This window comes from Prionailurus viverrinus, chromosome X, assembly GCF_022837055.1.
Source record: "Prionailurus viverrinus isolate Anna chromosome X, UM_Priviv_1.0, whole genome shotgun sequence".
In the NCBI taxonomy this organism is placed as follows: Eukaryota; Metazoa; Chordata; class Mammalia; order Carnivora; family Felidae; genus Prionailurus; species Prionailurus viverrinus.
The window spans coordinates 46,583,654-46,611,165 of NC_062579.1; the positions used below are offsets into that span (position 1 = coordinate 46,583,654).

Here is a 27,512-nt window from a genome sequence, read left to right on the forward strand (position 1 = left end):
TTAAGTGTTTTCCCTACTTGTTCCCAAATATCAAGACCACAAGTTCCTTGTTTTTGGAACCAAGGGCAGTGTTGGTGGGTAATCATAATATAAGGTGTGGGGAATGAGCTTAGGAATTCCCTGGGCTTACACCAATGGGTTAACAAGGCATAAAGAATTACAAAACCATAGGATGCTCACACCCAAGTTTGGACAAACAAGATTAGGTAAATAAGTATAGAGAAGGTGGGGCAGAAGCCCCAGTATAGAGAGGGTGGGGCAAAGGCCCCAATATAGAACATAGGTATATGAAATAAATGAGATTAGATATTTGGGGTGGAAGCACCCCCCCCCCCCCCAAATTAGTACTATAGCAGAAACCTGCTTTCACAGGAAGGAAGGACCAAGCTAGGTGAACAGGTAAATTGGGCTATAGACCGCCGCCCTGCAGGTGAAGCAGCCCAGAGCGGAGATGATTAACAAAAGAAAAGGTGCCTTGTTAACTCTGAGGTCACGTGTCCTACCTGTCTCATCCCCTAGGCTAGCTAAGGTAAACAGAGGTCGTGCCTCCTGTCCCTTGTAAACAACCTTCCACCCCGACTGCCCGGCACCGTATTTTGTTTTGTATTAACCCAAACCCTTAACCCCGAATATCCTCAAGACGCCCTTTCCCTCATGTCCCCAAGTTAGTGTTTACAGATCATTGTCTCTTTGTGCACGTCCATCGCCATGTTTCTAAGCCTTCTGATCCTAATAAAAATGGGGCAAGGACCCTTATTCGGGGCTCTTGTCTTTTCCCGGACATTAGCCATGTCTCACTTTTCATCCTGCGTCCTGCTCTTCTGCTGGCCAAAAGAGAACTTTAGACTTAGAGTCTACGACAATAAGGAGTGCTTTCTGATTGAGGATAGTGTCGACCACCTTTTCCAATGACTGTAAAATAGGAATATATTGTTCCTGCTTTGGGATAAAGAGTCTCCCATAATGAACCTCTCAAAAGTTCCATGGCAGCAAATCCTAATATACTTTTGCTTTATCCCTTACCTCTTCCCCTTTGCTTGCTTCTTCAATTCCACATATGAGTGAATTATTGGATGTTATTTGTTTTTTCTGATTGACTTATCTCACCTAGCATCATACTATCTAGTTCCATCCATGTCCTTGCAAATGGAAAGGTTTCATTCCTTCTTTTGGCTATACACACACACACACACACACACACACACACATAGCCATTCATATCCATATATATCCATATATATATATATATATCCATCCATATATTCATATATATCCATATATATGCCCATATATTCATATATCCCTATATATAGTCATCTATCTATCTATCCATATATCCGTATATATATCCATACATATCCATGTATCTATCTATCTATCTATATATATCCATATATGTCCATCCATCTATAGAATATGGATAGAGGTAGAGAGTATGATGTTAAGTGAAATAAATCAATCAGAAAAAGACAAATGCCATCCAATAATTTTACTCATATGTGGAATTGAATTAACAAACAAGCAAATGGAAAAAAATAGAGATAGAGAGAATCCAGAAACAGACTCTTAAGATTAGAAATCAATCTGATAGTACCAGAGGGGTGGTGGATAGGGGGAGGTGGTAAAATCGGTGATGGGGTTTATGAGGTGTACTTGTCATAATGAGCACAGGATGACATATGGAATTGTAGACCTGAAAGTAATATAACTCTTCATATTAACCAACGGGAATTAAAGAAACAAAAAAGAAAATACACTGTGAAAAAGGACAAAAATTAAATGAGGACCTATCCAATCATTTCCTAGGTGAATTACATGAGAACTGAGTCATGGCACTCTTACATTACCTGCAGGGTTAAGAGCTACCTTGGAGGAAGTTAGTGTCCTCTAAGGCACATAGCACAGAGATTCCTCCTCACGTGGCCCCCTCCTGCTACCTTGCATGCAGAAATATTTAGTGGTAATTGTGCAGGCATTTAAGAAAAATCAGGATGATAATATTTTACAGATAGATCAATGGAATGGATTGCAATGGAAGGTCAGTGGGAAACACTCCGTGCATGCCATCCTGGGCCTGTACTTGTGACCCTCTTGACCCACCTCCAATACAGGTTCATTTTGTATGAATTCCTTTAACCACCAGCCATCCTTGCTCTGTGCCCAGCACTATATCTTTATTAGTGACCATGTCAAAACGTGACCTGTGCCATGTGGAGATGACTTCCAATGAGGAAGACAGAAATGAAAGGGGTGTCCATGTGGTTAGCAGGGATGGTGGACAACAGCAACGGGTCATTTAAAATAGAGACCTGCACTTCAAAGGAATCTTCTTCCAAAAGGAAAACATAGCACATAGGTCTTGTAAAAGGAATGAAGTAGAGCTTTGGGAAAAGTTTATTTTTATATCAAACAAAAGGTGTGTGATAATCTCACTTGTGTACTTATTCCTAGAACAAAGAATTAAACTGGAGTGGACCAGGGCTCTGTCTGGCCATTTGTCTCACCAAATTATAGCATTTTGGCAGAAATCTTCTAGCCTCTTTAATTTTTTCCAAGGGCTTCTCTAATCCTGTGGCAATCAAAGCATTCTCTTTGGAAACCTCCATTGTGTCATCTTCCTTATTCACTTTCCCTTCTTTGTTTATGAAGAAGTTTAACCAAACCAGGGTACATCTACAAGCAGCTTTCTGTACTATTTGGAAAGACAAAATAAGGATAATGAAGAAAATTAAAAATCCTGGCATTCAAAGACAATCACAGCCTAAACTATTTTTCCACTTATGAGCATGGAGTGGTCACAGGGAGTGGACCCCAGGGAGGGCTCAGACTTAAAATAGAGCAAGGGGGTGTAAATGGATAGAGGGAGGGCCAGAGTTCTGCATCAGTGATAAGAATGAGATAATGCAGAGGGTGACTGACTAGCACAGTCTTCCCCGGCTCAATGACTGACTCGGGAAGGAGAGACACCTGTGGGCTTTGGCAAAAATGTGCCGTCCATGAGTTCCACCTGAAAGACCTGTCAGCAAGAAGCCTGCCCAAATTATTTCCTCAGAATCATAAGGAAAGCCCTGGCTCTGTGTATGTGTCCCGCCCTTACCATTAGGACATAGGGGCAGCAGTGATACAGCTGTAGCAGGGATGTGCTCCCGGCTGATGGGCAAGTGTTTGGAAGAGGGACGTGTTGCAGGATTCCATCCAAAGGTACTTTCTGTGCTGGCCACATCCTGGAGCATCCTGCCCACATGAAAACCTGCTGTTGTTCAAAATGAAGGTATCTCCATTAGTGAGGGGAGGGAGGCCAACTGGATACCCATGCTGGTGCATACCCTAGACAGCTAAGCAACACCATGTGCTCAGGGACAGAAGGGCCAACTTTCCTCTGGGATATTAGACCCAGAGAGCCTTCAGTTTCCTCAGGAACTGACTGGGAAACTGGCACCATTCATACAGCCGTGGCTGTGTAAGTAACAGCCCCAGGGTCCTGGAACATGAACTGAGACCTAGCTAGAAAAGCAGCAATAGGATGTGCAGGAGTACAAGCAGTGTCAAAGCTCTGCATCTCCAAAGGGAATAGCATCCATCTGCGAAGGAGATTATCTTTATTAATTAACTCTTGATTCAGACAGGTGGACAGCTCCCTTCCTAAAACCTCTGGCTTAGCCTACACACAAGAATTCTCCAGTGGGCACCTGCACATGCTCTAGGTTTGGTGATGTCCACAAATTCTGAAACACAACTCCCAGGGCCCCTGTGGCCAAACCTATTGAACACTCATCAGTATTGTACCAGACTCCCCGCTTAATAAGAAAGGATATGACTCTGAGACACAGGCTCTGAAAGGATTCCAGGGAATCCCTTGTTTCAAAAGAAGAGCAATTATTTGCTATTGCTATAATAGCCTGCTTAGCAACAAGAGTTCAGGGACATAAGAGTCAGTTGTCCTCTTGGACATCAGGCTGAGAGCCCTCCACTGGCTCAGGAACTGACTAGAAACTAACTTCCAATCCTTGGAACATGGTTGTGTATGAGACAGCCACATGCCCTTGCTGTGTGAACTGAGACCAAGTTAGAAAAGCAGCAATGGGAGAAGAATGACTACAAGATGAGTCAAAGTTCTCCATTCAAATGGGCACAGGTCTAATCGAGGAAGGAGATATCTCTAACATCCCTTCCTCTTGTCCCACACAGGAGGTGGAATCCTCCCCTAAACACTGGCTTAAACTACCCTCAAGCAGTCTCCCTGGGCATCTTTACACACCCGAGGTTTGGGGATGACACATAATTCTAAAACGAAATTAAGAAGGGCCCAAAGCAATACCTATATCACCATCACAAGGACACCACCAAACTCCCAAGCTGAAACAAGAGGCTATTACTCTATGAAACTGGCTCTGAATAAATTCCATGCATAAACTGTCTTCACAAAAACGGCTAAGTGGTGGCAATGGAGACACAAACTGCCAGAGTTCTTCATCACACGTGAGATTTGGAGAATGTTGAGAATGAATACCCAGTGCAGTCTCCTCTCAACGAGGTTGTATCCAGAATAAGAAATGCCTGTGGGCTTAGGCCAAGGGAGCCTCTGAAGGACTACACGTGGGAGGCGGGAATGAGACCAATGTGGCACGCCGATGTGTTTCTTCATTTCTCCTAGGACCAGCAAGGAGGCCAGCTCCCCGCTAACACATCTGGCCCAGCCTCCAAACAAACAAGTCTTGTGTGGACCGCTGCCAAGGCCCCAGGGCTCTGGATATCCATGTAGTCCTGAAACCAAAAGGCTAGGGCTCCTTTGGCTCAAACTGTCCCACAGTCACAAGGGCTGATCCACATTGGACATCTCCAAGCCAGAGATAGAACTCTGAAAGAATGAATTTGTATGGATCCATAGACAAACCTTGATGGATTTTAAACAATGTCATTAAACTTGATATACCTAGGGCCAGAGCTCTTCATTAAAAATGAGAATTGGATCATGTTTAGAAAAAATGCTGAACCTGGAACTCAAAATCGGCTGTCCAATGCACCCAACCTTATGTCTCTCCCACACTCTACCAGGCACTCTCAATTCAGCCTTCCAGGGAAATCTGTGGACTGATATCAGTTCTGCCCCTGAAACCTCCCGAGACCTAACCCTGACCCTAGCCAAGGATCATTCCCTATGGGAGCCCAATTTGCAGGTCTGGGACAGAACGTTTATGGGACCAATAACAGATGCAGGATTATTCAGTATGGATGTTGAAACACCAACATGTGATATGCAGTATAGGGATGGAGCTGCACAAGGTGGATCCTGAAGGCAACCTAAGCTTGGCCCACTCCATAGGCTGGCCCTTGAGCCCAAAGACTAAGCCTGACCTACACCATCCCATGCGCCCTCAACTAAGCCCTCCAGGGAATTCATAGCACTGCTGGCGGGTTGAGACCCTGGCACTTCCTAGGAGCCAACCCTAACCCTAGTCATGGCCCTACTTCTAAGAGGGATCACCTCCTAGGTCTAAGAAACTGAACAGACTTGGCACACTTGGTGGGCGCTGACAAATTCAGTGAGAAACCCTGGAGTTGACCGTGAGATTTCCAGGGCCTGACTGGAACTTCAGAAAATGAGCCAGGGCCAAAACCTAAGCCTGGAACACACAATCAGCCCTGCAGTGCCCCCAAACACTTAGCGTGTCCTTCACACTAACAGGCACTCTCAACCTAGCCCTCCAGGTAGATCACTGAACTGGTGTCATTTCTGCCCCTGAAACCTCCCAGGACCTAACCCGAAACTTATTCAAGGCTCCATCCCCATAGGGGCCCGATTCCTAGGTGAGAACAGAACGGATATGGGGCCCATAAACGGTGCAGGATTATTCAGCATAGAATTTGAAATATCACCATGCCATTTCCAAAGCAGGGTTGGAGCTGCACAAGGGGGAAAATGAGGGCCAACCTAAGCTTGGCCCACACCCTAAGCTGGCCCTTGAACCCAAAGACTAACATGCACCCTCACATGCACCTTCCACTCAGCCCTCCACAGAGACCATTGCACTGCTGGGGGTTCAACGCCTGGAGCCTTCTGGAACCTAACCATAAACCTAGCCAGGGCTTTGGCCCTAAGGGGGACACCATGGACGTCTGGAAAAAAAAAATAATAATAACAGATTTGGGCCGATGATCAATGGGGAATATCTCAGCATGGAAGCCAGAATTTGCCATGACCTTTCCATGGCCGGGATGGAGCTGTAGGAAGGGATCCTGAGACCTTGCTTAAATCTGGCCCACGCTGTTAAACCTGGCTCCTGTTTTTAAACCCTAAACCTGACCCACACCCGGCCATGGACCCTCCATTCAGCCATCCAGGGAGATCTCGCCACTTTTGGTGGTTGTGCCCCAGGCACTTCCTGAGAGCCAACCCTAACCCTAGCCATGGCTCTGCTTCTAAGAAGGATCACCTCCTAGGTCTGAGAAAAGAACAGACTCATGATGGGTGCCCTAATATTGAGCGAGGTATGCTGAAGTTGACCATGTGATTTCTTGGGGCTTGAATGGAGCTTCAAGGGGGATCTGGTGCCTAAACATAAGCCTGGAACACACAATTGGCCGTCCACTGCACCCAAACCGTATGTCTGTCCCGCACCCTAACAGGTGAACTCAACTGACCCTTCCAAGGAGATCAGAGGACTGGTGTTGGTTCTGATCCTGAGATTTCCTGGGACCTAACCCTGACCCTAGACAAGGCTCTTTCCCTGTTGGGGACCAATTTGTAGGCCTGAGAACAGTAAACGGATTTGGTGCCCGTAACCAGTGGAAGATTATTCAGCATGGAACTTGTAAAATCACCATGCCATTTCCAAAGCAGGGATACAGCTTCCCAAGGAGGATCCTGAGGCCAAAGCTAAGCTTGGCACACACCCTAGGCCAACCCTTGAACCCAAAGACAAAGCATGACTCACACCCTACCATGCAACCTCAACTCAGACCCCTGGGGAGAACCCTGCCTTGCTGGGGTTTCAGCCCCTGGAGCCTCCTGGGACCTAACAAGAACCCTAGCCAGGGCTCTGGCCCTAAGGGGACCCACCATAGACGTCTGCAAAGAGAACAGATTTGGGTTCAATGGCCAATGGGGAATACCTCAGCATGGAAGCCAGACATTTTGCCATGGCATCTCCATGGCTAGGTTGGAGCTATAGGAAGGGACCCCCGAGACCTTGCCTAACTCTGGCCCATGCAATCTTCTGGTGCCTGATTCAAACACTAAACCCGACCCACACCTGACCATGTGCCCTCAACTCAGATGTCCAGGCAGATCACTGCACCGTTGGTTGTGCTCCTGGCACTTCCTGGGAGCCAACCCTAACCCTTGCTGAAGTTCTACTTCCCAGGGGGCCCACCTCCTAAGTCTGAGAAAAGAACAGACTTGGGGCCCATGATGGGCACTGAAATATTCAGCAAGGAACCCTGCAGTGCAGTTCACCACAAGATTTCAAGGGCCTGAATGGCACTTCAAAGGGGATCCGGGGCCAAAACCTATACCTGGAACACCCAGTTGGCCATCCACTGCATCCTAATTCTATGCCCATCCAACACCCTAACAGGAACCCTCAACTCAACCCCCCTGGGCAAACCACTGGACAGTGTCGGTTCCACCCCTTAAGCCTCCCAGTACCTAACCCTAACCCTAGCCATGGCTTTTCCCTATGGGGGCCCAATTGCTAGGTCTGAGAACAGAATGGATTTGCGGTCCATACCAGTGTGGGATTATTCAGCATGGAACTTGAATATTTCATGTAATTTCCAAAGCAGGGATGGAGCTGCCCAAGGGGGGGACACTGTGGCTAAAACCTAAGCTTGGCCCACACACTTTGCCAGCCCTTGAACACAAAGACTAAGCCTGACCTGCACACTACAATGCTCCCTAAACTCAGCCTTCCAGGGAGACTACAACACTGCTTGGGGTTCCATCCCTGTCACCTCATGGGACCTGGCCCTAACCCTAGTCAGGGCTCTGGCCCTAAGGGGGCCCACCATGGAGGTCTGATAAAAGAACAGATTTGGGCCCAGTGACCAACATGGGAATATCTTAGCATGGAAGTCAGAATTTTGCCATGACATTTCCACGGCAAGAATGGAGATGAGGGAGGGGATCTTGAGACTTTGCGTAACCCTGGCCCACAGAATCTTCTGCCTCCTGAATCCAAACCCTAAGCCTGAACCCCAACTGCCTGTGCGCCCTCAACTGAGCCATCCAGGCAGATCATGGCACTGTCAGTGATTGTGCCTCTAGCAATTCCAGGGAGCCAACCCTAACCCTAGCCACGGCTCTGCTTCTAAGGGGGCCCACCTCCTAGGTCTGACAAAAGAACAGTCTTGGGGCACAGGATGGGTGCTGAAATATTCGGCAAGGAACCCCGCAGTTGACCAGGAGATTTCCTGCCTGAATCGAGCTTCAGAAGGGGCTCTGGGGCCCAAACCTAGACCTGTAACCCACAATTGGCCATCCGCTGTACCAAAAACCCTATGCCTGCCTCACACCATAATGGCTGCCCTTAAGTCAGCCCTCTGGAGAGATCACTGGACTGGTGTCAGGTCTGCCCTTGAAACATCCCTGTACCTAGCCCTAACCCTACCCAAGGCTCTTTCCCTTTGGAGACTCAATTCCTAGGACTGAGATCAGAACAGATTTGGGGCCCTCTCCAAACCCAGGGTGTGTGAAGGTGCCCAGGGGGAATGCTTGTGGGTAGGCTAAGCCAGAGGTTGGGGATGGATTCTGCCTCCTGTGTGGGACAAAAGGAAGGGAAGAGTGGGGCCTCCTTCCTCAATATCCCCCTTGCCCATTTGAATGCACAGCTTTGATTCACCTTGTAGTCATCCTCTCCCCTTGCTGCTTTCCTAACTTGGTCTCAGTTCACACACAGAGACCCTGTGTCTGTCCCCTACACCAACCAGGGTCCCCGCTGTGGAGGTGAGTTTCCAAGCCTTTCTTGAGCCAGTGCAGGGCTCTCAGAGTCTGATATCCCAGGGGACAGCTAGCCCCATGGTCCCTGAGCCCTTGGTGCTGGGCTGGCTATAGTACTGTGGGAATGGGTAACCACATGGACCCCAGCCACTAATGGATGGAGCTACCCTCATTCAGAAAAATAGTCTGTGCATGTGAAGCATGCTCCATGACCTAATCGTCTCACAAAAAGCCTTTTGAATAAATAGTGCACCAAGGTCTCATTCCCACCCCTTGATCATCACATGGAAGCACATTCTTCATATCTCAGACCCACTGCTGCCCCTGTTGACGGATATGATGGGCAGAAGCACACCAGAGGCCAAAGTTCCCATCTATTTTTTAAGGAGACCCTTAAAAAGCCCCTTTCTCACAGGGTTCCAAAGGGCATCCTTTGGAGCTCTCCTGTAGCCAAAGCCTCCAAAAACTTCTTGTGATTCCTGAGCAAGCAGGCTTGCAAATATATTGTGCTATTCAGGTTCTTCTAAACATGATCCAATTCTCATCCTTAATGAAGAACTCCGGCCCTCGATGTATCTAGTTTCATGACATTGCTTTATTATCCATCAAGGTTCGTCTCGGGTTCCATACAAATTCATTCTGAGTACTATCTCCGACTTGCATATCTCCAAGGGTGACCAGCCCTTGTGATTGTGTAACAGATGGAGCCAAAGGGGCTCTGGCATTTTGGTTTCAGGACTAGATGGAAATCCAGAGTCCTAGGGCATCATAAGGAGTACAGCCAAGAACTGTTTTTGTGGATTCTGTGCCAGACATATTAGTGTGGGGGCTGGCCTCCTTTTGGGCCTAGGGGAAATGAAGGTAAACATCTCCATTCCACATGGATCTCATTCCCATTGGATGGAAATATTGAACGCACTTTGGTCCTGGCTGCAGCTATTCCCTACCCCTTACTGTTTCTGACTCCCTCTTCATTCACCCTTAAGAGCCATGGAGCCAGCATTCACTCAGCAGACACCCAGGGATGGGCGTCGGGTTCCCACTCAGTCCTGTGCTCAGTAACAGCCATGGGCATCGGATACCTCAAAGGAGCATAGCCCTCCTATCCCTGAGCTTGGGGCTTGGTTGTTTGTAGCAAGGGGTTGGGGAGGGGTGTCAGCTCGCATTCTTGCTCTGCCTAATTGAGGCACCTTCCTTCTGAAAAGCAGACAGTTCATACAGGAGCAGTAGGCTCCAGAAGGTGGTCAGCACAGAAAGAGCCCTTTACAGGTAGAATGCACCAATGCCCTCTCCACACTTTGGAGCCACAGCTGGGGTCACCTCCCAGCTACAGCACTGTCACTGCTCACTCCATTCAATCATGGGAAAAGCAAAAAAGCAGACAAAGTTCCAGGGCTCTCTAGGTCCTTCTGAAGGAAGAAGGCAGGCCTGTTGGTGACAGGGCTCCCAGATGGAGGATCTAGAGGGCGATTTTGCCTGAGCCCTCTGGTGTTTCTTCTTCTTCCCACAGCCAGCCACGTTTCTGGGGGCTGGTGCTGGGTACTCCCTTCTCCATAGAATTCCCCTTCCAAGTTCTAAAGAGCTCCGGTCCTCCCTATCCACCGTGACACATCTTTGCTCTCTTGTACAAACAAGGTTCTTCCCACAATCTGTTCAGAGTCAGCCCTATCCTGTGCCTTCCACCTGGGAGTCTCATCCAGTCCTTGTGGTTGGGGGACAAATTTTGCCACAGGGCTCCTTCTTTGTTAAGCCACTGGGTTTCAGAAGTATGCGGCCATTCAGGGACTGAGGACATTCGAAGGATCCCAGCAGAGGATGTTTGGTGTGTAGGCTGGGCCAGAGATTTGGGAAGGGAGCTACTCCCTCCTTCTGGGCCCAGGGCAAATGAAGCAAGACATTCTCTTTTGAAATGGATCCCCATTACCACTGGAAATGCTGAGCTATGGCCTTCTTAGTTCCCATTTACTTCCCCTTGCTGTGTTTCTGACCATTTGTTTTTCCCTTTAGGAGCCAAGGAGCCATCATTCACTCAGCTGGCACCCCTGAGTAGGCCGCAAACTCCCCCTTTGCTCCTGTGCTAGTGATGGCTATCAGGCTCTGTTATACCAAAGGGAAGAAGGCCTTTAGCCCCTGGGAACTTGGTGCTTGGCCTGCTGTGCTATGGAAGGTGAAGGGGAGCCAGCTTGCCTCACTGACCCAGATGACTGAGTTGCCTTCATTCTGAGAAGCAGGCAGTTTGCATATGGGCTGTGTGAACCAGGAGGCGGTCAGCATTGGAAGAGCCCTTGCCAGGAATGAGAGAACCAAGTCCTTGTTGCAGATTCCTGAGCCAGAGCCATCAGATCTCAGTAGCTCCAGATCCAACACTGCTGCCTCCTTCAACTGATGGGAAAAGTGGCAGGGATAGACCAATCCAGAAATCACTGGCTTCTAAAGAATGAATTCAGGCTTCTTGTTCCCAGGGCTCTCAGTTGTAGTCCTTCAGAGAGCTCCCTTGACCTAAGCCCACAAGCCTTTCTTATTCCAGATACAACCTGGTGGATAGACTGCGCTGGGTACTTCATTCTCAGCTTTCTCCAAATCTCATGTGTGATGAAGAACTCTGGCAGTGTGTGTCTCCATTGGCACCCATTAGCCCTTTTGATGAAAGAGGGTTTGCACGGCAGCTTTTCTGAGACAGTGTCTCAGAGTACTATCCTCTTGTTTCAGCTTGGGTATTTGGTGGTGTACCAGTGATGGTGATAGAGGTGTTGTATTGGGTCCTTCTCAATTTGGTTTCAGAATGATGTGGCCCTCCCCAAACCAGGGTGTGTGAGGGCGTCCAGGGAGAATGCGTGTGGGTAGGCCAAGCCAGAAGTTGGGGGTGGATACCGTCTCCTGTGTGGGACAAAAGGAAGGTATGGTCAAGGCCTCCTTCCGTGTTTTCCCCCATGCCCCTTTGAATGCACAGCTTTGACTCCCCTTGTAGTCATTCCTCTCCCATTGCAGCTTTCCTAACTTGGTCTCAGTTCACACACTGAGACCATGTGACTGTCCCGTATACAAGCAAGTTACAAGGATTGGAAGCGAGTTTCCAGTCAGTTCCTAAGCCAGTCAAAGGCTCTCAGTGTCTGATATACCAGAGGACAATTGACCCTCATGTCCCTGAGCTCTTGTTGCTTGGTCGAGTATTATTGCAATATTAAATAATTTCTCTTTGGAAACAAGGGTCTCCCTGGAATCATTTCAGAGCCCTTGTCTCGAGTCATAATCTTTACTATTAACCTGGGAGTGTGGTACAGTCCTGGTGATTGTGCAGTAAGTTTGGGCGCAGGCACCCTGAAATTTGGGTTTCAGAATTTGTTGACATCACCAGGTCTAGAGTATGTGCAGGTGCCTAGTGGAGGATGCTTGTGTGTAGGGTAAGCCAGAGGTTTTAGAAACGGAGCTCACCTCCTGTCTGAATCAAGAGTTGATTAAGAAAGGTATATTTTTTGACAACAGATGCTATTCCCTTTGGAGATGCAGAACATTGGCACTGCTGGTACTCATGCTCATCCCATTGCTGCTTTTCTAGCTAGGTCTCAGTTCGGGTTCCAGGGGCCATGGGCATACAAATGGTGCTGGTTTCCCAGTCAGTTACCGAGGAAATTGAAGGTATATGCGTCTAATATCCTAGAGGAAATCTGGCCCTTTTTCTCCCTGTGCATATGATGTTGCTTAGCTGGCTAGGGTATGCACGCGCATGGGTATCCAGTTGGCCCCCCTCCCCTCACTAATGGAGGTCCCTTCATTTTGAACAACAGCAGGTTTTCATGTGGGCAGGATGCTCCAGGATCTGGGCAGCACAGAAATTATCTTTGGATGGAATCCTGAGCCAAATCCTGCTTCCAAACACTTGCCCATCAGCCAGGACATCCCTGCTACAGCTGTATCACTACTGCCCCTATGCCCTGATAGCAAGGGCAGGACACATACCCAGAGCCAGGGCTGTAGCTCTGATCCTGAAGGAAAAATCTGGGCAGGTTTCTTGCTGACAGGGCTTTCAGGTGGAACTCACAGATGGCACCGTTTGTCAAAGCCCACAGGTGTTTCTCCATCCTGAGTCAGTCAGCAAGTTGGGGAAGGTTGTGCTAGTCATGTCACATCATTATCCCTGATACAGAACCCTGGCCCTCCCTCTATCCATTTTAACCCCTTTTCTCTATTTTAAGTCTGAGCCCTCCCTGGGGTCCATTCCATGTGATTGTCTTACAGTCAAACACTGGACTCTCCACTGAGGATTTTGGTCTAGTCGTTGTGACTATGGCACATGTTTGGCAAAAGAGCCCCTAACTCTTCAGGAGGATAGTTTGCCCTGTATGTTTCTTAATCTCTGCATGAGTCTTGCAGAACACAGGTTTCTGACCAAGTAGGCCTGTGTTTTTGTTTTTGTTTTGCCATGGACAGATCTAGTTTCAGGGGTTTGGTGTAATAGTTCTGCTGGTTTGGTGGATGAGAAATTACACCAAATCCATTGTCCTATGTTCACTTTTCTAATGATGAGTGAGGCTGGACGTTCATTGCTTACAGCCATTTCCAAAACGTAGCCACTCTTCTCAGTTCTGGGGTGAACCAGCTGAAAACACTCTCATGGACTTCCCCAGGGGACACAGACAGTGATCCATGTCCAGCAAGTAAACTTCACTCTTTGGGAATCCACTAAGCTATTATTGACTGCCTTCAAACCAGGGGAACAATGTTGGAATGATTGGAGGTCAGTGTCAAGATTTTTTACACAAATTCTATCACTTTCTTCTTTTTTCTGTGCTTGTTCCATCTCTTTCTATGTCTCTCTATTCCTCTCTCTCTCTCCCCTCCATCCCTCCCTATGCCTTCTGTCCACATTTGCTCCCTTTGTCTCTCCTCTCCCCATGCAAATGGAGAATCAAGAACTTAACTTGGAGGCTACCATATGAGATCCCTATATGGGAAAGAATTAAATAAGTTCCCGGGTGAAAATATTGAAATAGGCTCAGTTCAAACTGAATTCTGACATTTCCCCTATGAGTGAGACTGTGAGTAAAATATCATCCTGATGAGTCTCCTTTGAGACCACAGCCCTGTATTTATAGAGACTTTGAGTCAGTGTCACACAGCTATGTTGTGCCTGGATCCCTCTCCCACAAAAATTGTGAGCTATTAAAGTTTTGTAGTTTCAAGAGTCAAGATTTTTGATAATGCTGTCAGAGATGAGTGAATAACTCACAATCTATGAGGTCCCAGCCTCTGGTCTATGCCCTGCCTCTTCCATGCCTCTCTTTTCCCAGGAACCCACAGCTGTATTTTCCACCTTTCTAATGTTTCTAATGGACAAACTTAATTCTGTCTCCTAGTCTCTGCACCAGCAATTTCTTCTTCCTGACACATGCAGACATGTGAAGTGTGGTTCCCTCTTGTCATGATGGCCCCGGCAAATGTCACCTCTGTGAGGCCTCTCACACCCTCCAGTGACTCCCCAGCCTGTCCTCACAGCACACTTGCTCTTTTCAAGATTACATTTCTTGCCTTTTCTTCACACGTCTTGCCTTTCATACCACTGTCCATCTCCCCTGCAGACTGTGAAGAACTGGCAGGCAGAGACCACTTTGCACTGTAAGCCTTTCACTTAGGCCCACCAGATCCCCAAGAACAAGGTGAGTGCTTGGAGCAGTTATTGAATGAATAGAACCACCGTGGAGCCCTCCATCTAGATTTTGACCGGCTTACTCTGTGGAGATAATTGCTAGTAATGGGAGATTCCTGTTGTATTTGAGGTAGGTGAAATCCAGAACAACCTCTGCATGACCTTTCCCCAACCCATTTCTTCCAGCAAACCTCAGTGGGTACCACTGACACAGGAGGCTGCCTGTTCCCTGGTGTCCAGTGCTAGCACTGGAGCCACAGGCATGAAAACCTCCAAACAAAATCATGTTTTGTTTTTATGTGGCTGACATGAAGGCAGTGGCCCTTTAAGTTCCCTAGGTAAAACTCAGGACCTACAGGCTCCAGGGTTGTGCCAGGGATCTCAGGCTTCTGCCATTCCCCTTTGTCCATCTCCAGTGTATACTCTTGACTCATGAGGCATCCTCCCATCAGCCCAGGCAATAACCACCTTATTTCCAAATGAAGAGCCTAGGGGCCCAACATGGACTGGTATTGTACTTGGACTGTAGACCCAGTGTTCAATGCTCTGACATGGCCTTCCCTATCCCAAGTCCTCACCACCCCAAGTCCCAAAGCCTATTTTGGCTCTCAAAGACTTCCAGCAAGTATAAAGCATATTTCTAGTCAATCAGAACTCTGTGAGTCATTGATGGACACCCAAGGCCAATTGACCCATTATGATTAGATGGAACTCTGGGGAAACAAAACAATCTACAGGAAAACACTGAAGCCTTTTCTTCTGTAGCTATTGTCTAAACTAAGGGTAATTAGCTCATCATAATTCCAGGTGCCCACAGAGTTGGGCTGCAGGACCCTAGTCCTTTCCTCTGGAGGCTGGGCCAAGGATGGCCCTGGGTCCAGCAAAACCTATGAACATTAGGAAATCCTTGCCTGTCTTTGGGCCTTTGAGCATTCAGCTAAGAAAATAGATGCTGCTACCCCATGGCAGACCTCTCTCTAACTTCTTTCTTCTTTCTCTCTTGTCACTTCCCCAGTGTCTGCTCTTTCTTGAACACACTATCAGTATGTGTGTGCGAGTACACACGTGGGGTTTTGGATAGTAAAATGATCCCAAATGGAGAGCTAGTGGGCATGATTCCTCCTAGAAGAGTAGAGTCTGTCATTTCCAAAGCACACATGATGAAGGGATTGGAGTCATGGCCTAAAAAGGCAGAGCCCAGCCTTCTCCTCTGGACTTTTCTCACCTTCTGTGATCTGGGCAAGTCATAGTCTTTATCATTTTAGTCACCCCACTGTACCATGAGAGCTTGGGTACATAAGTATAAAAGCCAGTTCTCCAGAGGATGTGATGTCTGGCTCTATTACACTGGATAGGGTGTAAGGTGGGAGTGTTCAGCCTCACCTGTATATTACGTATACCGGTTTACTTTAGACAGGCCTAAAACCCTGCATAAAACAGATGAGTGTTTGGAGCCAATGAGGAAAAATCATGTCTGTGTCCACTACCAGGTATGCAGGACAGCAATCGTCAACAGTGCATGAGTGTGCTCCCTGCATTATGAGGTATGGTAATGCAGCAAAGGCTCTGCTCAAGAAGTTGCTTGTTGTTGCTTAAGCAACAACCCCACCCTACTACCAAATATTGTTCCCAGTATAGAAGGCATGGATAGCAACCAGTCAGGGGCACTATATCTCAGAATCAGAGTCTACTTCCACACCTTCCTCTTGTGCTAGGCATGCAGAGATCTGTCCTTCAGAAAGATATAGATCCTCTCAAAGTCACACGGTGCTCCAATAGTAAAGTTCTGCTTTGGTTAAGCATGAGATTTGGGCACTTGCAGTAGATTTCAAAGTAACAGTGGCACAAACAGAATACACATGTGTTTCTTCTTCATATAAATTAGCCCAGATTTGGCTAGTCTATAATTGATTATGGATTGCTCACTATTAGAGATAAAATATTATTGATCTCCCTGCTCTAAAATCTCAGTATATTATGTCCTTTCTTAAAATTTTAAAAAGCAGAATCTATGCTTAATGCATTGTGCTGTGTCGAGAACATCAATCATTTATATAAAAATTATTTGGACCTCAAAAAAATTCCTTAATTATAAAATAAATTCAGATAAACTAGAACTGGAAAGTTAAGCTATACTTTTTTAAATTGATCACGTAATTGAAAAGTTTTATTATTGTTCCCTGAAAAACAGTTTATCCACAGACATCCTATGTTCGTATATTTCTTATTTCAATGTTTAGTTAGCACAACACCAAAACAAAATTGTTTGTGTGAGCTCAGTTCTCCAACATAAAATGTCTGAGCCAGGATAGCATGGTCAAAATGGAGGTGTAAAAATAGCAAGACCAAATCATCTGCTCATTATTTTCCTAGTTTCACCCCTCCCCAATAGTTATTTAACTCTCGTTAGTTAACATACATAACATTAGAATTCAATGATTCTTCACGTACAGACAACACCCAAGGCTCATCATAACAAGTGCCCTCCTCAATACTCATCACCCATCTATCCCATCCCCCACCGACCCAGAAAAAGAAATCAATGAATCGATCCCATTGACAATTGCACCAAAGATACTTTGTAAGTTACTTAGAAATCAACCTAACCAAAGAGGTATAAGATCTCTACTCTGAAAACTTATACAGGAAATGGAAGAGTACACAAAGAAATAGGAAAACATTCCATGTTCATGTTTTGGAAGTACAAACGTGCTTAAAATGTCTATACTACCCAAAGCCATCTACACATTTAAGGCAATACCTATCAAAATACCGCCAGCATCTTTCACACAGATAGAACAAAAAATCCTAAAATTTATATGGAATCACAAAAGACCCTGAAGTGCCAAAGTAATCCTGAAAAAGAAAAGGAAAGTTTGAGACATCATTGTGGAATATATACCAAAGATAACTTAAAAAATGGAAAAAGAAAAAAATATTCTAATGATTTCTTGTGACCGACTCACTTATTCCAAGAATGCTTGTATTCATTTTGTCTTTATGCTAATAGTTCAGCAGCAATATCATAAAATCAAATGTTTGGCATTCAAATATTTAGCAGAAATTAATAAAAAATGAGATAGAATGTGTTAACATGAAGTTTCAGTGTTTCATTTTTACATTTCCTAATCAGAAGTGTTTCAAAATATTCAAACTCCTCATTTCTAGGTGATAGTAGAATTTGACAAAATTCAGAAGCCACAAATAAAAGACTTCCTTTCAAGTGAACTTAGGTATTTCTATATTTGTGTCAGGTATCAGGTACCTGTTTGGAGATCACACAGAATTATTCAAAGCTCAAGCTCTGGAAGGCATCCCACTTTAGTCACATATGTTATTATAATGCCTATGTAGCTGAAGGCATAAAAACAGAGTGATGTGTTCCCATGTGTTTAATGCAATCCAAAGACAAGTAGCATGTTGCAAAGCAATCAGGTTAGATGTTAAACAGAGTAGAGAATATAAAATCCAAATGCACTTCAGTGCAGGTGGTGCTGAAAACAGCCCAGCTTACTTCAGGGGCAAGAAGAAACTGACTGAGATCAAGAGTCAGAGTCAGGAGCACCTGGTCTGTCCTTAGACAGTGACAAGAAATACTAGGCAAGCTCCCACTCTGGTGGTGTACTACAACACAACCATTTGTTTTTGATGTTGGTTAAGAAAGGTTGTTCTTTTGTTACTGAGAACTCAGTTCTTGGCAAGATTGTGTTCACCCAGTTGGTCACTCCCTGCTCTCTACCAACCTCCTAAAATGCCTGAAGTTCCTTCATTCTGAGATATAACGGTTTGTCTATGCAATGCCCATATTTTGAAGATGCAGGGATAGAAAAAATAAACTCAATAGCTAACAGATGAGAGCCCATTTCCACAGAGTTGGGTATGAGTCAGAAGCTAAACAAGAGACCCAAAATCACCATTGTTCTACCACTGAAGGAAAGGAATGGAAAATAGTGACAGCCCTTTTGCACACATGGCTCCAACATGTAGCTAAAGGATGTTCCCCTTAGATCTAGCCACTCATTTTTGGTGATGACACCAACCTTGCCTCGGGAAAAGTGCTAGTGTCCTCATGTGAAGCTTGATACCATTTTCATCTGTGATGAAGATATTTGGCCCTCAGTGCATCCCTTCAGATTCCATTGCTCTTTCATTAATGAGGATTTCATTAGAAGACATTCACAGACATCATCTGGGAGCATTTTCTTATTTTAATCATGGATTTGTGACTAGTTCCCAGTAATCTGGAATAGGCAAGGCAACAGGAGTCCATGGAAGTCTTCTGCAAGACGAACCTTGGCAAAAGGAGGCACAGGGCCTTTGAAACTGTTCAGCAGAAGAGGTTTGCATGTGCACAGGACTTGGGTGATGTTGGGAAGGATCTGATCTCATTTCTGGAACAAGGGCCTAGGGTCAAATTCAGGAGCTACAGGACTGTCCCTCAGACAGCACCCAGTAATTCCCAGAGAGCCTGCACTCACACCGTGTGTCATCACATAGCAGGTAATTTATGATATCAAAAAGTAAAGGTTGACCTCCTGCAAGGAAGAACTCTGTGTTTGGCAGAATTCTGTTGGCACAGGACCGTTGCCCTGCTCTCTGTCCACCCCTTTCAGGAAAGCCTGAACTACCTACCTCCTGAGATACTCAGGCTTCATGCATGTCAAGTGCATTCATCAAGAAGGTTAGGACACTAAAATACTCAAAGACTAAAATACAAGAGTCCGAATCTGCAGACTTGCCAGGAGCAAGATCCTACCTTGTGAATCACAACTGTGTCTTTCTACAGATAGGCAGCATTTGAAACTTGGTGATGGCTTGACACATTCCAGACCTCATTGAAGTTGGGGTGCATGACTTTTGCCTATACAACTCCCTGGTATATATAGTGGATGTTCCACTTCTCTTCAGGCCACAGGTCTTTCTTACTCCTTGGACACCAAACATACCCTGTGAATTGTGCTCAGAACATTATCTACAGCTTCACTCTGTTCTCATCTGAGATGAATAACTTTGGCCCTCATTGTATCCTTTTCAATTCCCTTACACTTATCCTCACCATGTGTTCACTGTCACACATTCAGTGCCAGAGTCTGGCAGCAGTTTTCTCCAATTTTAATTGTGGAGTCGTGCCAAATTCCCATAAGTTTGGAATAGCTTTGGAAACAGGTGCCCCTGGGGTGTCTGCCAGCTATACCCTAGGAACAGGAGGTATTGGGGACTTGAATGTGTTAAGCACAGGAGGATTGCTTGTGGGTAGAGGCAGGTGATATTCGGAGACAGTTGGCCTCACCTCTGGGGTAAAAGCTGAAGGAGATGTGGCCTTCAGGGCCACAGTCAGAAGGAAAAAAAGTCACACAGATTGAGCTCATTAACTCCTAGTGAGCAAACATGAAGATTGTTTTCTACCCTCAGAACAACTAATTTCTGGTATCAAGGGGAAAATGTTTCTTCACACAGACTTGGGGCATTGAAGTCTTAGGTTTGCACAGTGACTATTACTGGGATCTGTGCCCCTGCCATGGACTGCCTGAACATCCTGCTTTCTAAGCCTCTAGGTGTTCCCACATACCCACTCCATTTCCACAGCAGGTGAACGTGAAAGAAACTACTCAAAACCCTAAAACTCACAACACAATCCCACAGACTTAGGCATCAGCCCATATTGAGACTCTGCCCTCCAAATCATACTGATTTTACCTGCTGGCAGGAAAAGCTTCAAAGCTGGCAAGTGTCCTAGCCCTCCTACACTATTTGAGTTCAAATGTAGGGTTTTGATGCTACTTTAGGACTCCCAAGGGTAGGTAAGACATGTTCCATTTCTCTATAGTGCACAGGTTCCATTTCTTTATATGCACTCTATAGTGCATAGTCCCTAGTCCTAGAACGTCAAGCTTCCCTGGGAATTATGCCAGTCACTTTATTCACAGATTTATTCCATTATCATCTGAGAGAAACAATTTGGACCAAAGTTCATCCCTTCCAATTCCCTTGATCCTTTTCCAACCAGGTTTTCCAGTGAGGGAGAGTCTGAGCCTGGAAGTATTTCTCTACGATTTCAAGTATGGAAACCTGCTAAGTTCCCCTACATCCAGGAGAACATGGGCAAAGGTTTCTCCATGGGCTCACCTGTGAGACCTATCTTGGCAACAGAAGGCAAAAAGCCAGGGAAAGGTGAAAGTCTTATGGGGGGAGCCATCCTTACTTCTGTGTAAAGGGAGATGGAGATCAGAGGTCAGAGTCAGGAACCATTTGACTGTTACTCAGAGAGTGTCCAGCATTCACAAGCAGCTAACACATGGTGGTATTTAAGAACATATTGCCCTCCTATATGGAGACCTCTGCACTTGGAAGGCTTCTGTTCGCCTGAGCAGGGTTGGTTGCCCTGATCCCACTGGCCCACTGATGTTCCTGCATTCTGAGAACATCAGTTGATCATGAGCATTGTTCTTCCACAGATGGTCAGGGCAGAGTCCATTCAAGGACTGCAGGTCCAGAACACAATTCCACAGACATGGCTGCTGTAAAGGGCAAACATAGCTAGTCTCCTGTAGCCCAGGAGTAAACTATGACCTATGTAAGCTTAGAAGTACCCCAGAGTATAAGATGCTGAACCAGTGTTTATTTTGGGCTTTCCTAGGAGTGCAGTTTCTGTTCCCTAGATGTTAGTTCTGCTTTAAGCCACATTTGCCGAGTTACTAAGAAATAGAACTTTGTCTTAACTGCTTGTTTGAGCTTCTGTAAACCTGCTTGGTGTAATCACCCTTCCCTATTCTCGGGCACCGCATTCTGTTTGAACTAGATTGAAGACTAATGATTCAGCTCTTAACTAGCTAGAGTCAACAAGTTATATTTTAAAATTCTTCAGGACTGTGTACTTGGTGCTCGCCCTTTCAAACTGCCACCCTTTGCAACTCGAGTGGTCAATACAGCCTATATAAGACATTCCCAAAGCTTGTTCAGGGCCAGACTTTTGGGACCTGTTGTATTTTCCTGTCTGGCCTGGCTGTAATAAATTTGTTTTGATCCTGTTTTTGCGGTCCGGAGTTCATAAGCGATCGCAACCTATAACAGCTGCCAGACAGCACAAAGAAGCCAACATTCAGTTAGATCATGAGTGTCAGAAGCCTTCCTGCCCTATGTAGCTCAGGAATCATGTTCTTGTGACTGGTGCTTTCTTTCATCCCAAACCCCCAGGTGTTTCCCTATTACTCTGCTGACACCAAATTCCTAGGAAATGGTGTTCTTGTCAAAGGTCATTCCATTTTCACCTGAGGTGAAGAACTCTGGTTCTCAGTGTGTTTGGGGTTTATTTTATTATTATTATTATTGCTACTGTTGTTATTGTTATTAATAATGTGAAGAATGACTGGTTATATAATATGGGCTTGGGGAAGGTAAAGTCAAATGGCAAGTGACAAGCACTTTCATATGCTAAAGACTCAAAGATTACTGGAGGCCTAGCTATTGTCAAGCTAAGGTTGCTTTTCACCTCTAGCAAAATATTAACATTAAGGCAATAGGGAGTTCCTGAGAAGCATTTTACTCTGCCAGCTTCAAATGTTTGTCAGTGGTGACAAGGAAATTAAATTTTAATTTTTTTAACGTGTATTTTTTGAGACAGAAGAGGAGAGAGTGAGACAGAAAGAGAGAGAGAGAGAGAGAGAGAGAGAGAGACAGAATATGTGTCAGGAGAGGGGCAGAGAGATAGGGAGACAGTATCTGAAGCAGATTCCAGGCTCTGAGCTGTCAGCGCAGAGCCCCACATTGGGCTGGAACTCAGGAACTGTGAGATGACCTGAGCCAAAGTTGGAGGCTTCAGGGACTCAGCCACCCAGGGGCCCCAGGAAATTCAGTTTTATCTGTCATTTCTTTCTTGCCTTTGTTTCTCACATCACTATGGAGGGGCTCCAGGAAAAGGAGTTCATAGGTTTCTGGAGAGAAAGGCTCCTGTCTTTTTCTTATTTACCAAGATACTTGTCAATTGATGGAGGCTCTATCAGCTTAACCACTTGTTTTCTGTCCTTTCCTTTGTCCTTGAACAGCCAGGAGTGTCTGAGGAATGTCATGATAGGGAAAAATCTGTTATGAGTTAGCAGAAAAGGACTGACAAGGGAATTCCAGTCCCTGCCTGAAGACTCCCCTTCCAGGTTCTTCTTCCCGCCCTGCTTGCTGCAGGCACCAAATTACTACTAATGAGGAATGCAGAAGTTACAGGCTATAAATTGTCCCCTCTGTTGATGCTCTGGGCTCAGACCTCTGGAGAACTATCTCCTCTGAGCCGACCAGTAGAAAATAAACCTTCTGCCTTCCAAGATCTCCGAGTGCCCCTTGGTTCTTCTGCCAAGTGATCCAGACCAGTTTACGTAACATTTGGTTCCCTGACCGGGAAACTCAACTGTGCTGGCCCATTGTTGCCACCGGTTTGGGAAACCGGCAAGGCGGTGACGAGATGAGGAATCGCAACGGAGAAGGCTAGCCCTGCCTGAATTTTGGCAGTCTCCCACTCGGTTGCCTCACGCCAGCCCCGCTCCACCATTCCTGGTGTACTCAAGGATACTTGGCAGGTGAGGATCTGGACCCGACGTTGGATACTGGTAAGGCTGGGGACCCAATTCTGTCCTGTCCTGCCCACCCATGGTAGTAGAAGGGGGACCCGATCACTCCCTGGAGACCTCAGTAGTCTGATAGGAAATCTGGTGCGGCACCTCATCAGCCCACCCATAGTGGTGGAAGGGGGACCCGATCACTCCCCAGAGACCTCAGTGGTCTCATCTGTAGAAATTCTGTGGGAGGAATGTAATAACCTCTGGTGTGTATGTGAGTGTGAATGTACAATTCAGCTTGGCTTACCTGCCGAATTTGATTCTGTGGCTCAATGGGAGGACACCCTTAATGTCCCCAAAAGTCCACGGAGTCTGAGTGGGCCCATCTGCGATTCCGTGGTGAATTGCATACAGTCTATGGTGGCATTGGAATTGTTTCCGATTGTAAGTCACAAAGCTGAGACTGCTACAGCTAGGCGTCACCTAAGTTCCTTCGGGACACAGCCAGATGGGCATCTGACTGGTCTCCTCATTAGAAGGGGCACCCCTAACCCTCTGTCTGTCTTTGTGACTCTGCCTCACAGGAACGTTATGGAATTGGGACAGAGCAAAGAAGGGGTTTCAGGGAGACTATGGAATTAAGATAACCCCTGGCAAGTTAAGGACCTTATGTGAGTTAGAATGGCCCACTTTTGGTGTAGGAGGGCCCTCAGAGGGAACCTTGGATGTCCCAACAGTCTGCTACATCTGGCATGTTGTCGCCAGAGACCCAGGTTACCCTTATCAGTTCCTATATAAGTCCTGACCTCCAAAAATCCTCGCCGGTGAACCAGAGGAAGAACCAATCTTGCCCCTGCCATATGAACCTCCTGGTTCCCGATACTCTGCCACCTTTGGTCTCCCCACCACCTCTGGGCATGGCGGATTCTCTCTTCCCACACCAGTGGCCAGATTGTACCCTCTGCCAAGCGCAGGCACTCTCCAGATGCTGGTCCACAGCTGCTGGTACCAAGAGGCTCTCTTCTGGGGGATCTGAGCAGGGGCAAAGAAGCCCATGGATATGCCCAGCTCAAGGGAAACCCCCCTGAGATTATTATGAGATACTATGCAAGGCTTACACCCCGTTTGACCTTGAGGCACAAGAGAGACATGACAAAAGGACAGGGAAGGTCCAGCCGCCAAAAGGGGGGAGGCCCAAAACCTCGTTAGTAAGAAAACAATGTGCCTGCTGCAAGGAGAAAGGACATTAAAGCAGGAATAGATTCAGATTGAGGGGGGCCAGGCTCACTTCTTCTTGGCACCCATGAACCCACGATCAAAATAAAAGTAGGGGGCCAAACTATTTGAGTTTTATGTGAATTCAGGAGCCACACGGTAAGAGATTACAAGGCCCCTGTCACTGTAGAGTTAATCCCAGGGGCTCAACCGCAGATACAGAGGAAATGCCCCCTTCCACAAGAGGCAAGGGCAGGCATTCAAGAAATCAGGCATGATGGTTGAATGCCAGTCACCCTGGAACACCCATTCTTGCCAGTCAGGAAGCCGGGAGGAGGGTACTGACCAGTTCAAGTCTTACACTTGGTGGTCCCGAACCCGTACACCCTCCTCAGCTAGATCCCAGGCTCTGCCAGCTGGTTTACCTGTCTAGACTCAAAGGATTCCTTCTTCTGCCTCTGCTTGACCCCCCAACCCAACCCTTGTTTGCCTTTGAATGGACCAAACCAGACACAGGGTGTCAAATGCAACTGACTTGGACCCACCTCCCACAGGGGTTTAAAAACTCACCTGCCCTTTTTGGGGAGACACTGGCCGGAGGCCTTGCCGGCTTTCTGAGGGAGGCCACACCCTTTTCCAGCATGTCAATGACTTCCTGTTTGCCAGCAATACCCAAGAGTACAGAGGGCATAAGGGTCCTCCTCCAACTCCTGTCAGACTCAGGGTATCGAGTCTAATGGAAAGAGAGCACTGAAGCCAGAGAAAAAGGTTATCACCTCCCTAACCTAGCCCGAAACTGAGAGGGGGCTACGAGAATTCCTGGGGGCTATGGGATTCTGCTGAATCTGGATTCCCAGATTTTCACCAATAGCAAGACCACTCTATAATCTCTTGGTAGGGCCAGACTGAGAACACCCTGCCTGGACAGAGGCCAAAGTCGCCTTCCTAGAGATAAAGCCTGCCTCAGGGCAGGCATCAGCCCTTGGCCTGCAGAATATGCAAAAGCCTTTTAAAGTGAATTTCAGAAAATGTGGTACAGCCACTTCCGTTTTTTACCCCTGCCCCTGGCTCCTGCATTTTCCTACATCTCCAACTACAGCCAGGGGTGTTGATGTCTCTCCGCCCACAGGAGCACAGTGATATGGAGGGCTGAGAGGTTGATTCGTTCTGTGAAGTCATATCTCAGTACCTGCTTGGGTCAGAGAGACGTGTGTTTCAGAAGCCCCAAGGAGGGGGCTGAGACTGTGCCCTGAGGTGACTCTTGATGGTGGAGTGGATTTATGTTCTGGTGTTCATTTAAGAGAACTTTGCTGTGTCTCAGCCTGGGAGAGGTGGAAGGTCTCAGCCCTGGGTGAAAAAGGAAGGCTGCAGAGGCCCAGGGATTGTCATCCCTTGATGCCAATATCTGCAGAGCCAGAACTGGGCTCATCCTAGGGGAGGAGGAGAGATGATAGGCAGTGGTGTGGTAGGTTGGTGGGGGGCTTACTTCTCTCAGATTTCAGGTGATAAGGTCGATGTACCACTGTGCGTCCTTGAGGGTCCTTCCCAGCAGGTTGTGGCTGGCCACAGATTGTTTCAGTGTGGAATCTTTTTGTCCACGATAAGAAATTCTCATGCCCCTCCAACTCTTGTCTAGCACAACACCAGGGGCTTCTCTGTGAAAATCTGTTGGTCACTCTTAAAACAGTACAGACGCTGAACCTTGCAACTTCCCTACCTTCTGAGAAAGGGAAACCAGATCATGACTGTTATGAGGTGAACAATAAAGTATTTGCAAGCTGTCCAGATCTGCATGACCAGGTTGGACAGAACTCAGTCCTCACCTTGTTCAGTGATGGTAGCAGTTTCATCATGGGGGGCATTCAAAAGGTAGGGTATGCAGTGACATGCCTTAATGCAAGCCCTCACCATTAGCAAGGACAAGCGAGTCAAACGACTCCCAGGACACCTCTGTTACTGTACACATACATGGGGCAATCTACAAAGAGAGGGGCCTCACCACAGCGGGGAAGAAAGCTCCTAGAGGCTGTCTGGTTTCCAAAAGAAGTCCTAAAGTAGCATCAAAACCCTACATTTGAACTCAAATAGTGTAGGAGGGCTAGGACACTTGCCAGCTTTGAAGCTTTTCCTGCCAGCAGGTAAAATCAGTATGATTTGGAGGGCAGAGTCTCAATATGGGCTGATGCCTAAGTCTGTGGGATTGTGTTGTGAGTTTTAGGGTTTTGAGTAGTTTCTTTCACGTTCACCTGCTGTGGAAATGGAGTGGGTATGTGGGAACACCTAGAGGCTTAGAAAGCAGGATGTTCAGGCAGTCCATGGCAGGGGCACAGATCCCAGTAATAGTCACTGTGCAAACCTAAGACTTCAATGCCCCAAGTCTGTGTGAAGAAACATTTTCCCCTTGATACCAGAAATTAGTTGTTCTGAGGGTAGAAAACAATCTTCATGTTTGCTCACTAGGAGTTAATGAGCTCAATCTGTGTGACTTTTTTTCCTTCTGACTGTGGCCCTGAAGGCCACATCTCCTTCAGCTTTTACCCCAGAGGTGAGGCCAACTGTCTCCGAATATCACCTGCCTCTACCCACAAGCAATCCTCCTGTGCTTAACACATTCAAGTCCCCAATACCTCCTGTTCCTAGGGTATAGCTGGCAGACACCCCAGGGGCACCTGTTTCCAAAGCTATTCCAAACTTATGGGAATTTGGCACGACTCCACAATTAAAATTGGAGAAAACTGCTGCCAGACTCTGGCACTGAATGTGTGACAGTGAACACATGGTGAGGATAAGTGTAAGGGAATTGAAAAGGATACAATGAGGGCCAAAGTTATTCATCTCAGATGAGAACAGAGTGAAGCTGTAGATAATGTTCTGAGCACAATTCACAGGGTATGTTTGGTGTCCAAGGAGTAAGAAAGACCTGTGGCCTGAAGAGAAGTGGAACATCCACTATATATACCAGGGAGTTGTATAGGCAAAAGTCATGCACCCCAACTTCAATGAGGTCTGGAATGTGTCAAGCCATCACCAAGTTTCAAATGCTGCCTATCTGTAGAAAGACACAGTTGTGATTCACAAGGTAGGATCTTGCTCCTGGCAAGTCTGCAGATTCGGACTCTTGTATTTTAGTCTTTGAGTATTTTAGTGTCCTAACCTTCTTGATGAATGCACT

At 46.6% G+C, this 27,512-nt stretch overlaps 1 long non-coding RNA gene across 1 annotated transcript; it reads right to left on the reverse strand.

Annotated features, from left to right (window-relative positions):
* Positions 1 to 676: 676 nt before the first annotated feature.
* Positions 677 to 17,018, reverse strand: LOC125156920 (uncharacterized). The gene is made up of 3 exons (XR_007148843.1): positions 17,007 to 17,018; positions 15,006 to 15,011; positions 677 to 876 (listed from the first exon to the last, which is right to left on the reverse strand). It is a non-coding gene; the product is annotated as an uncharacterized LOC125156920 (long non-coding RNA).
* Positions 17,019 to 27,512: the final 10,494 nt, after the last annotated feature.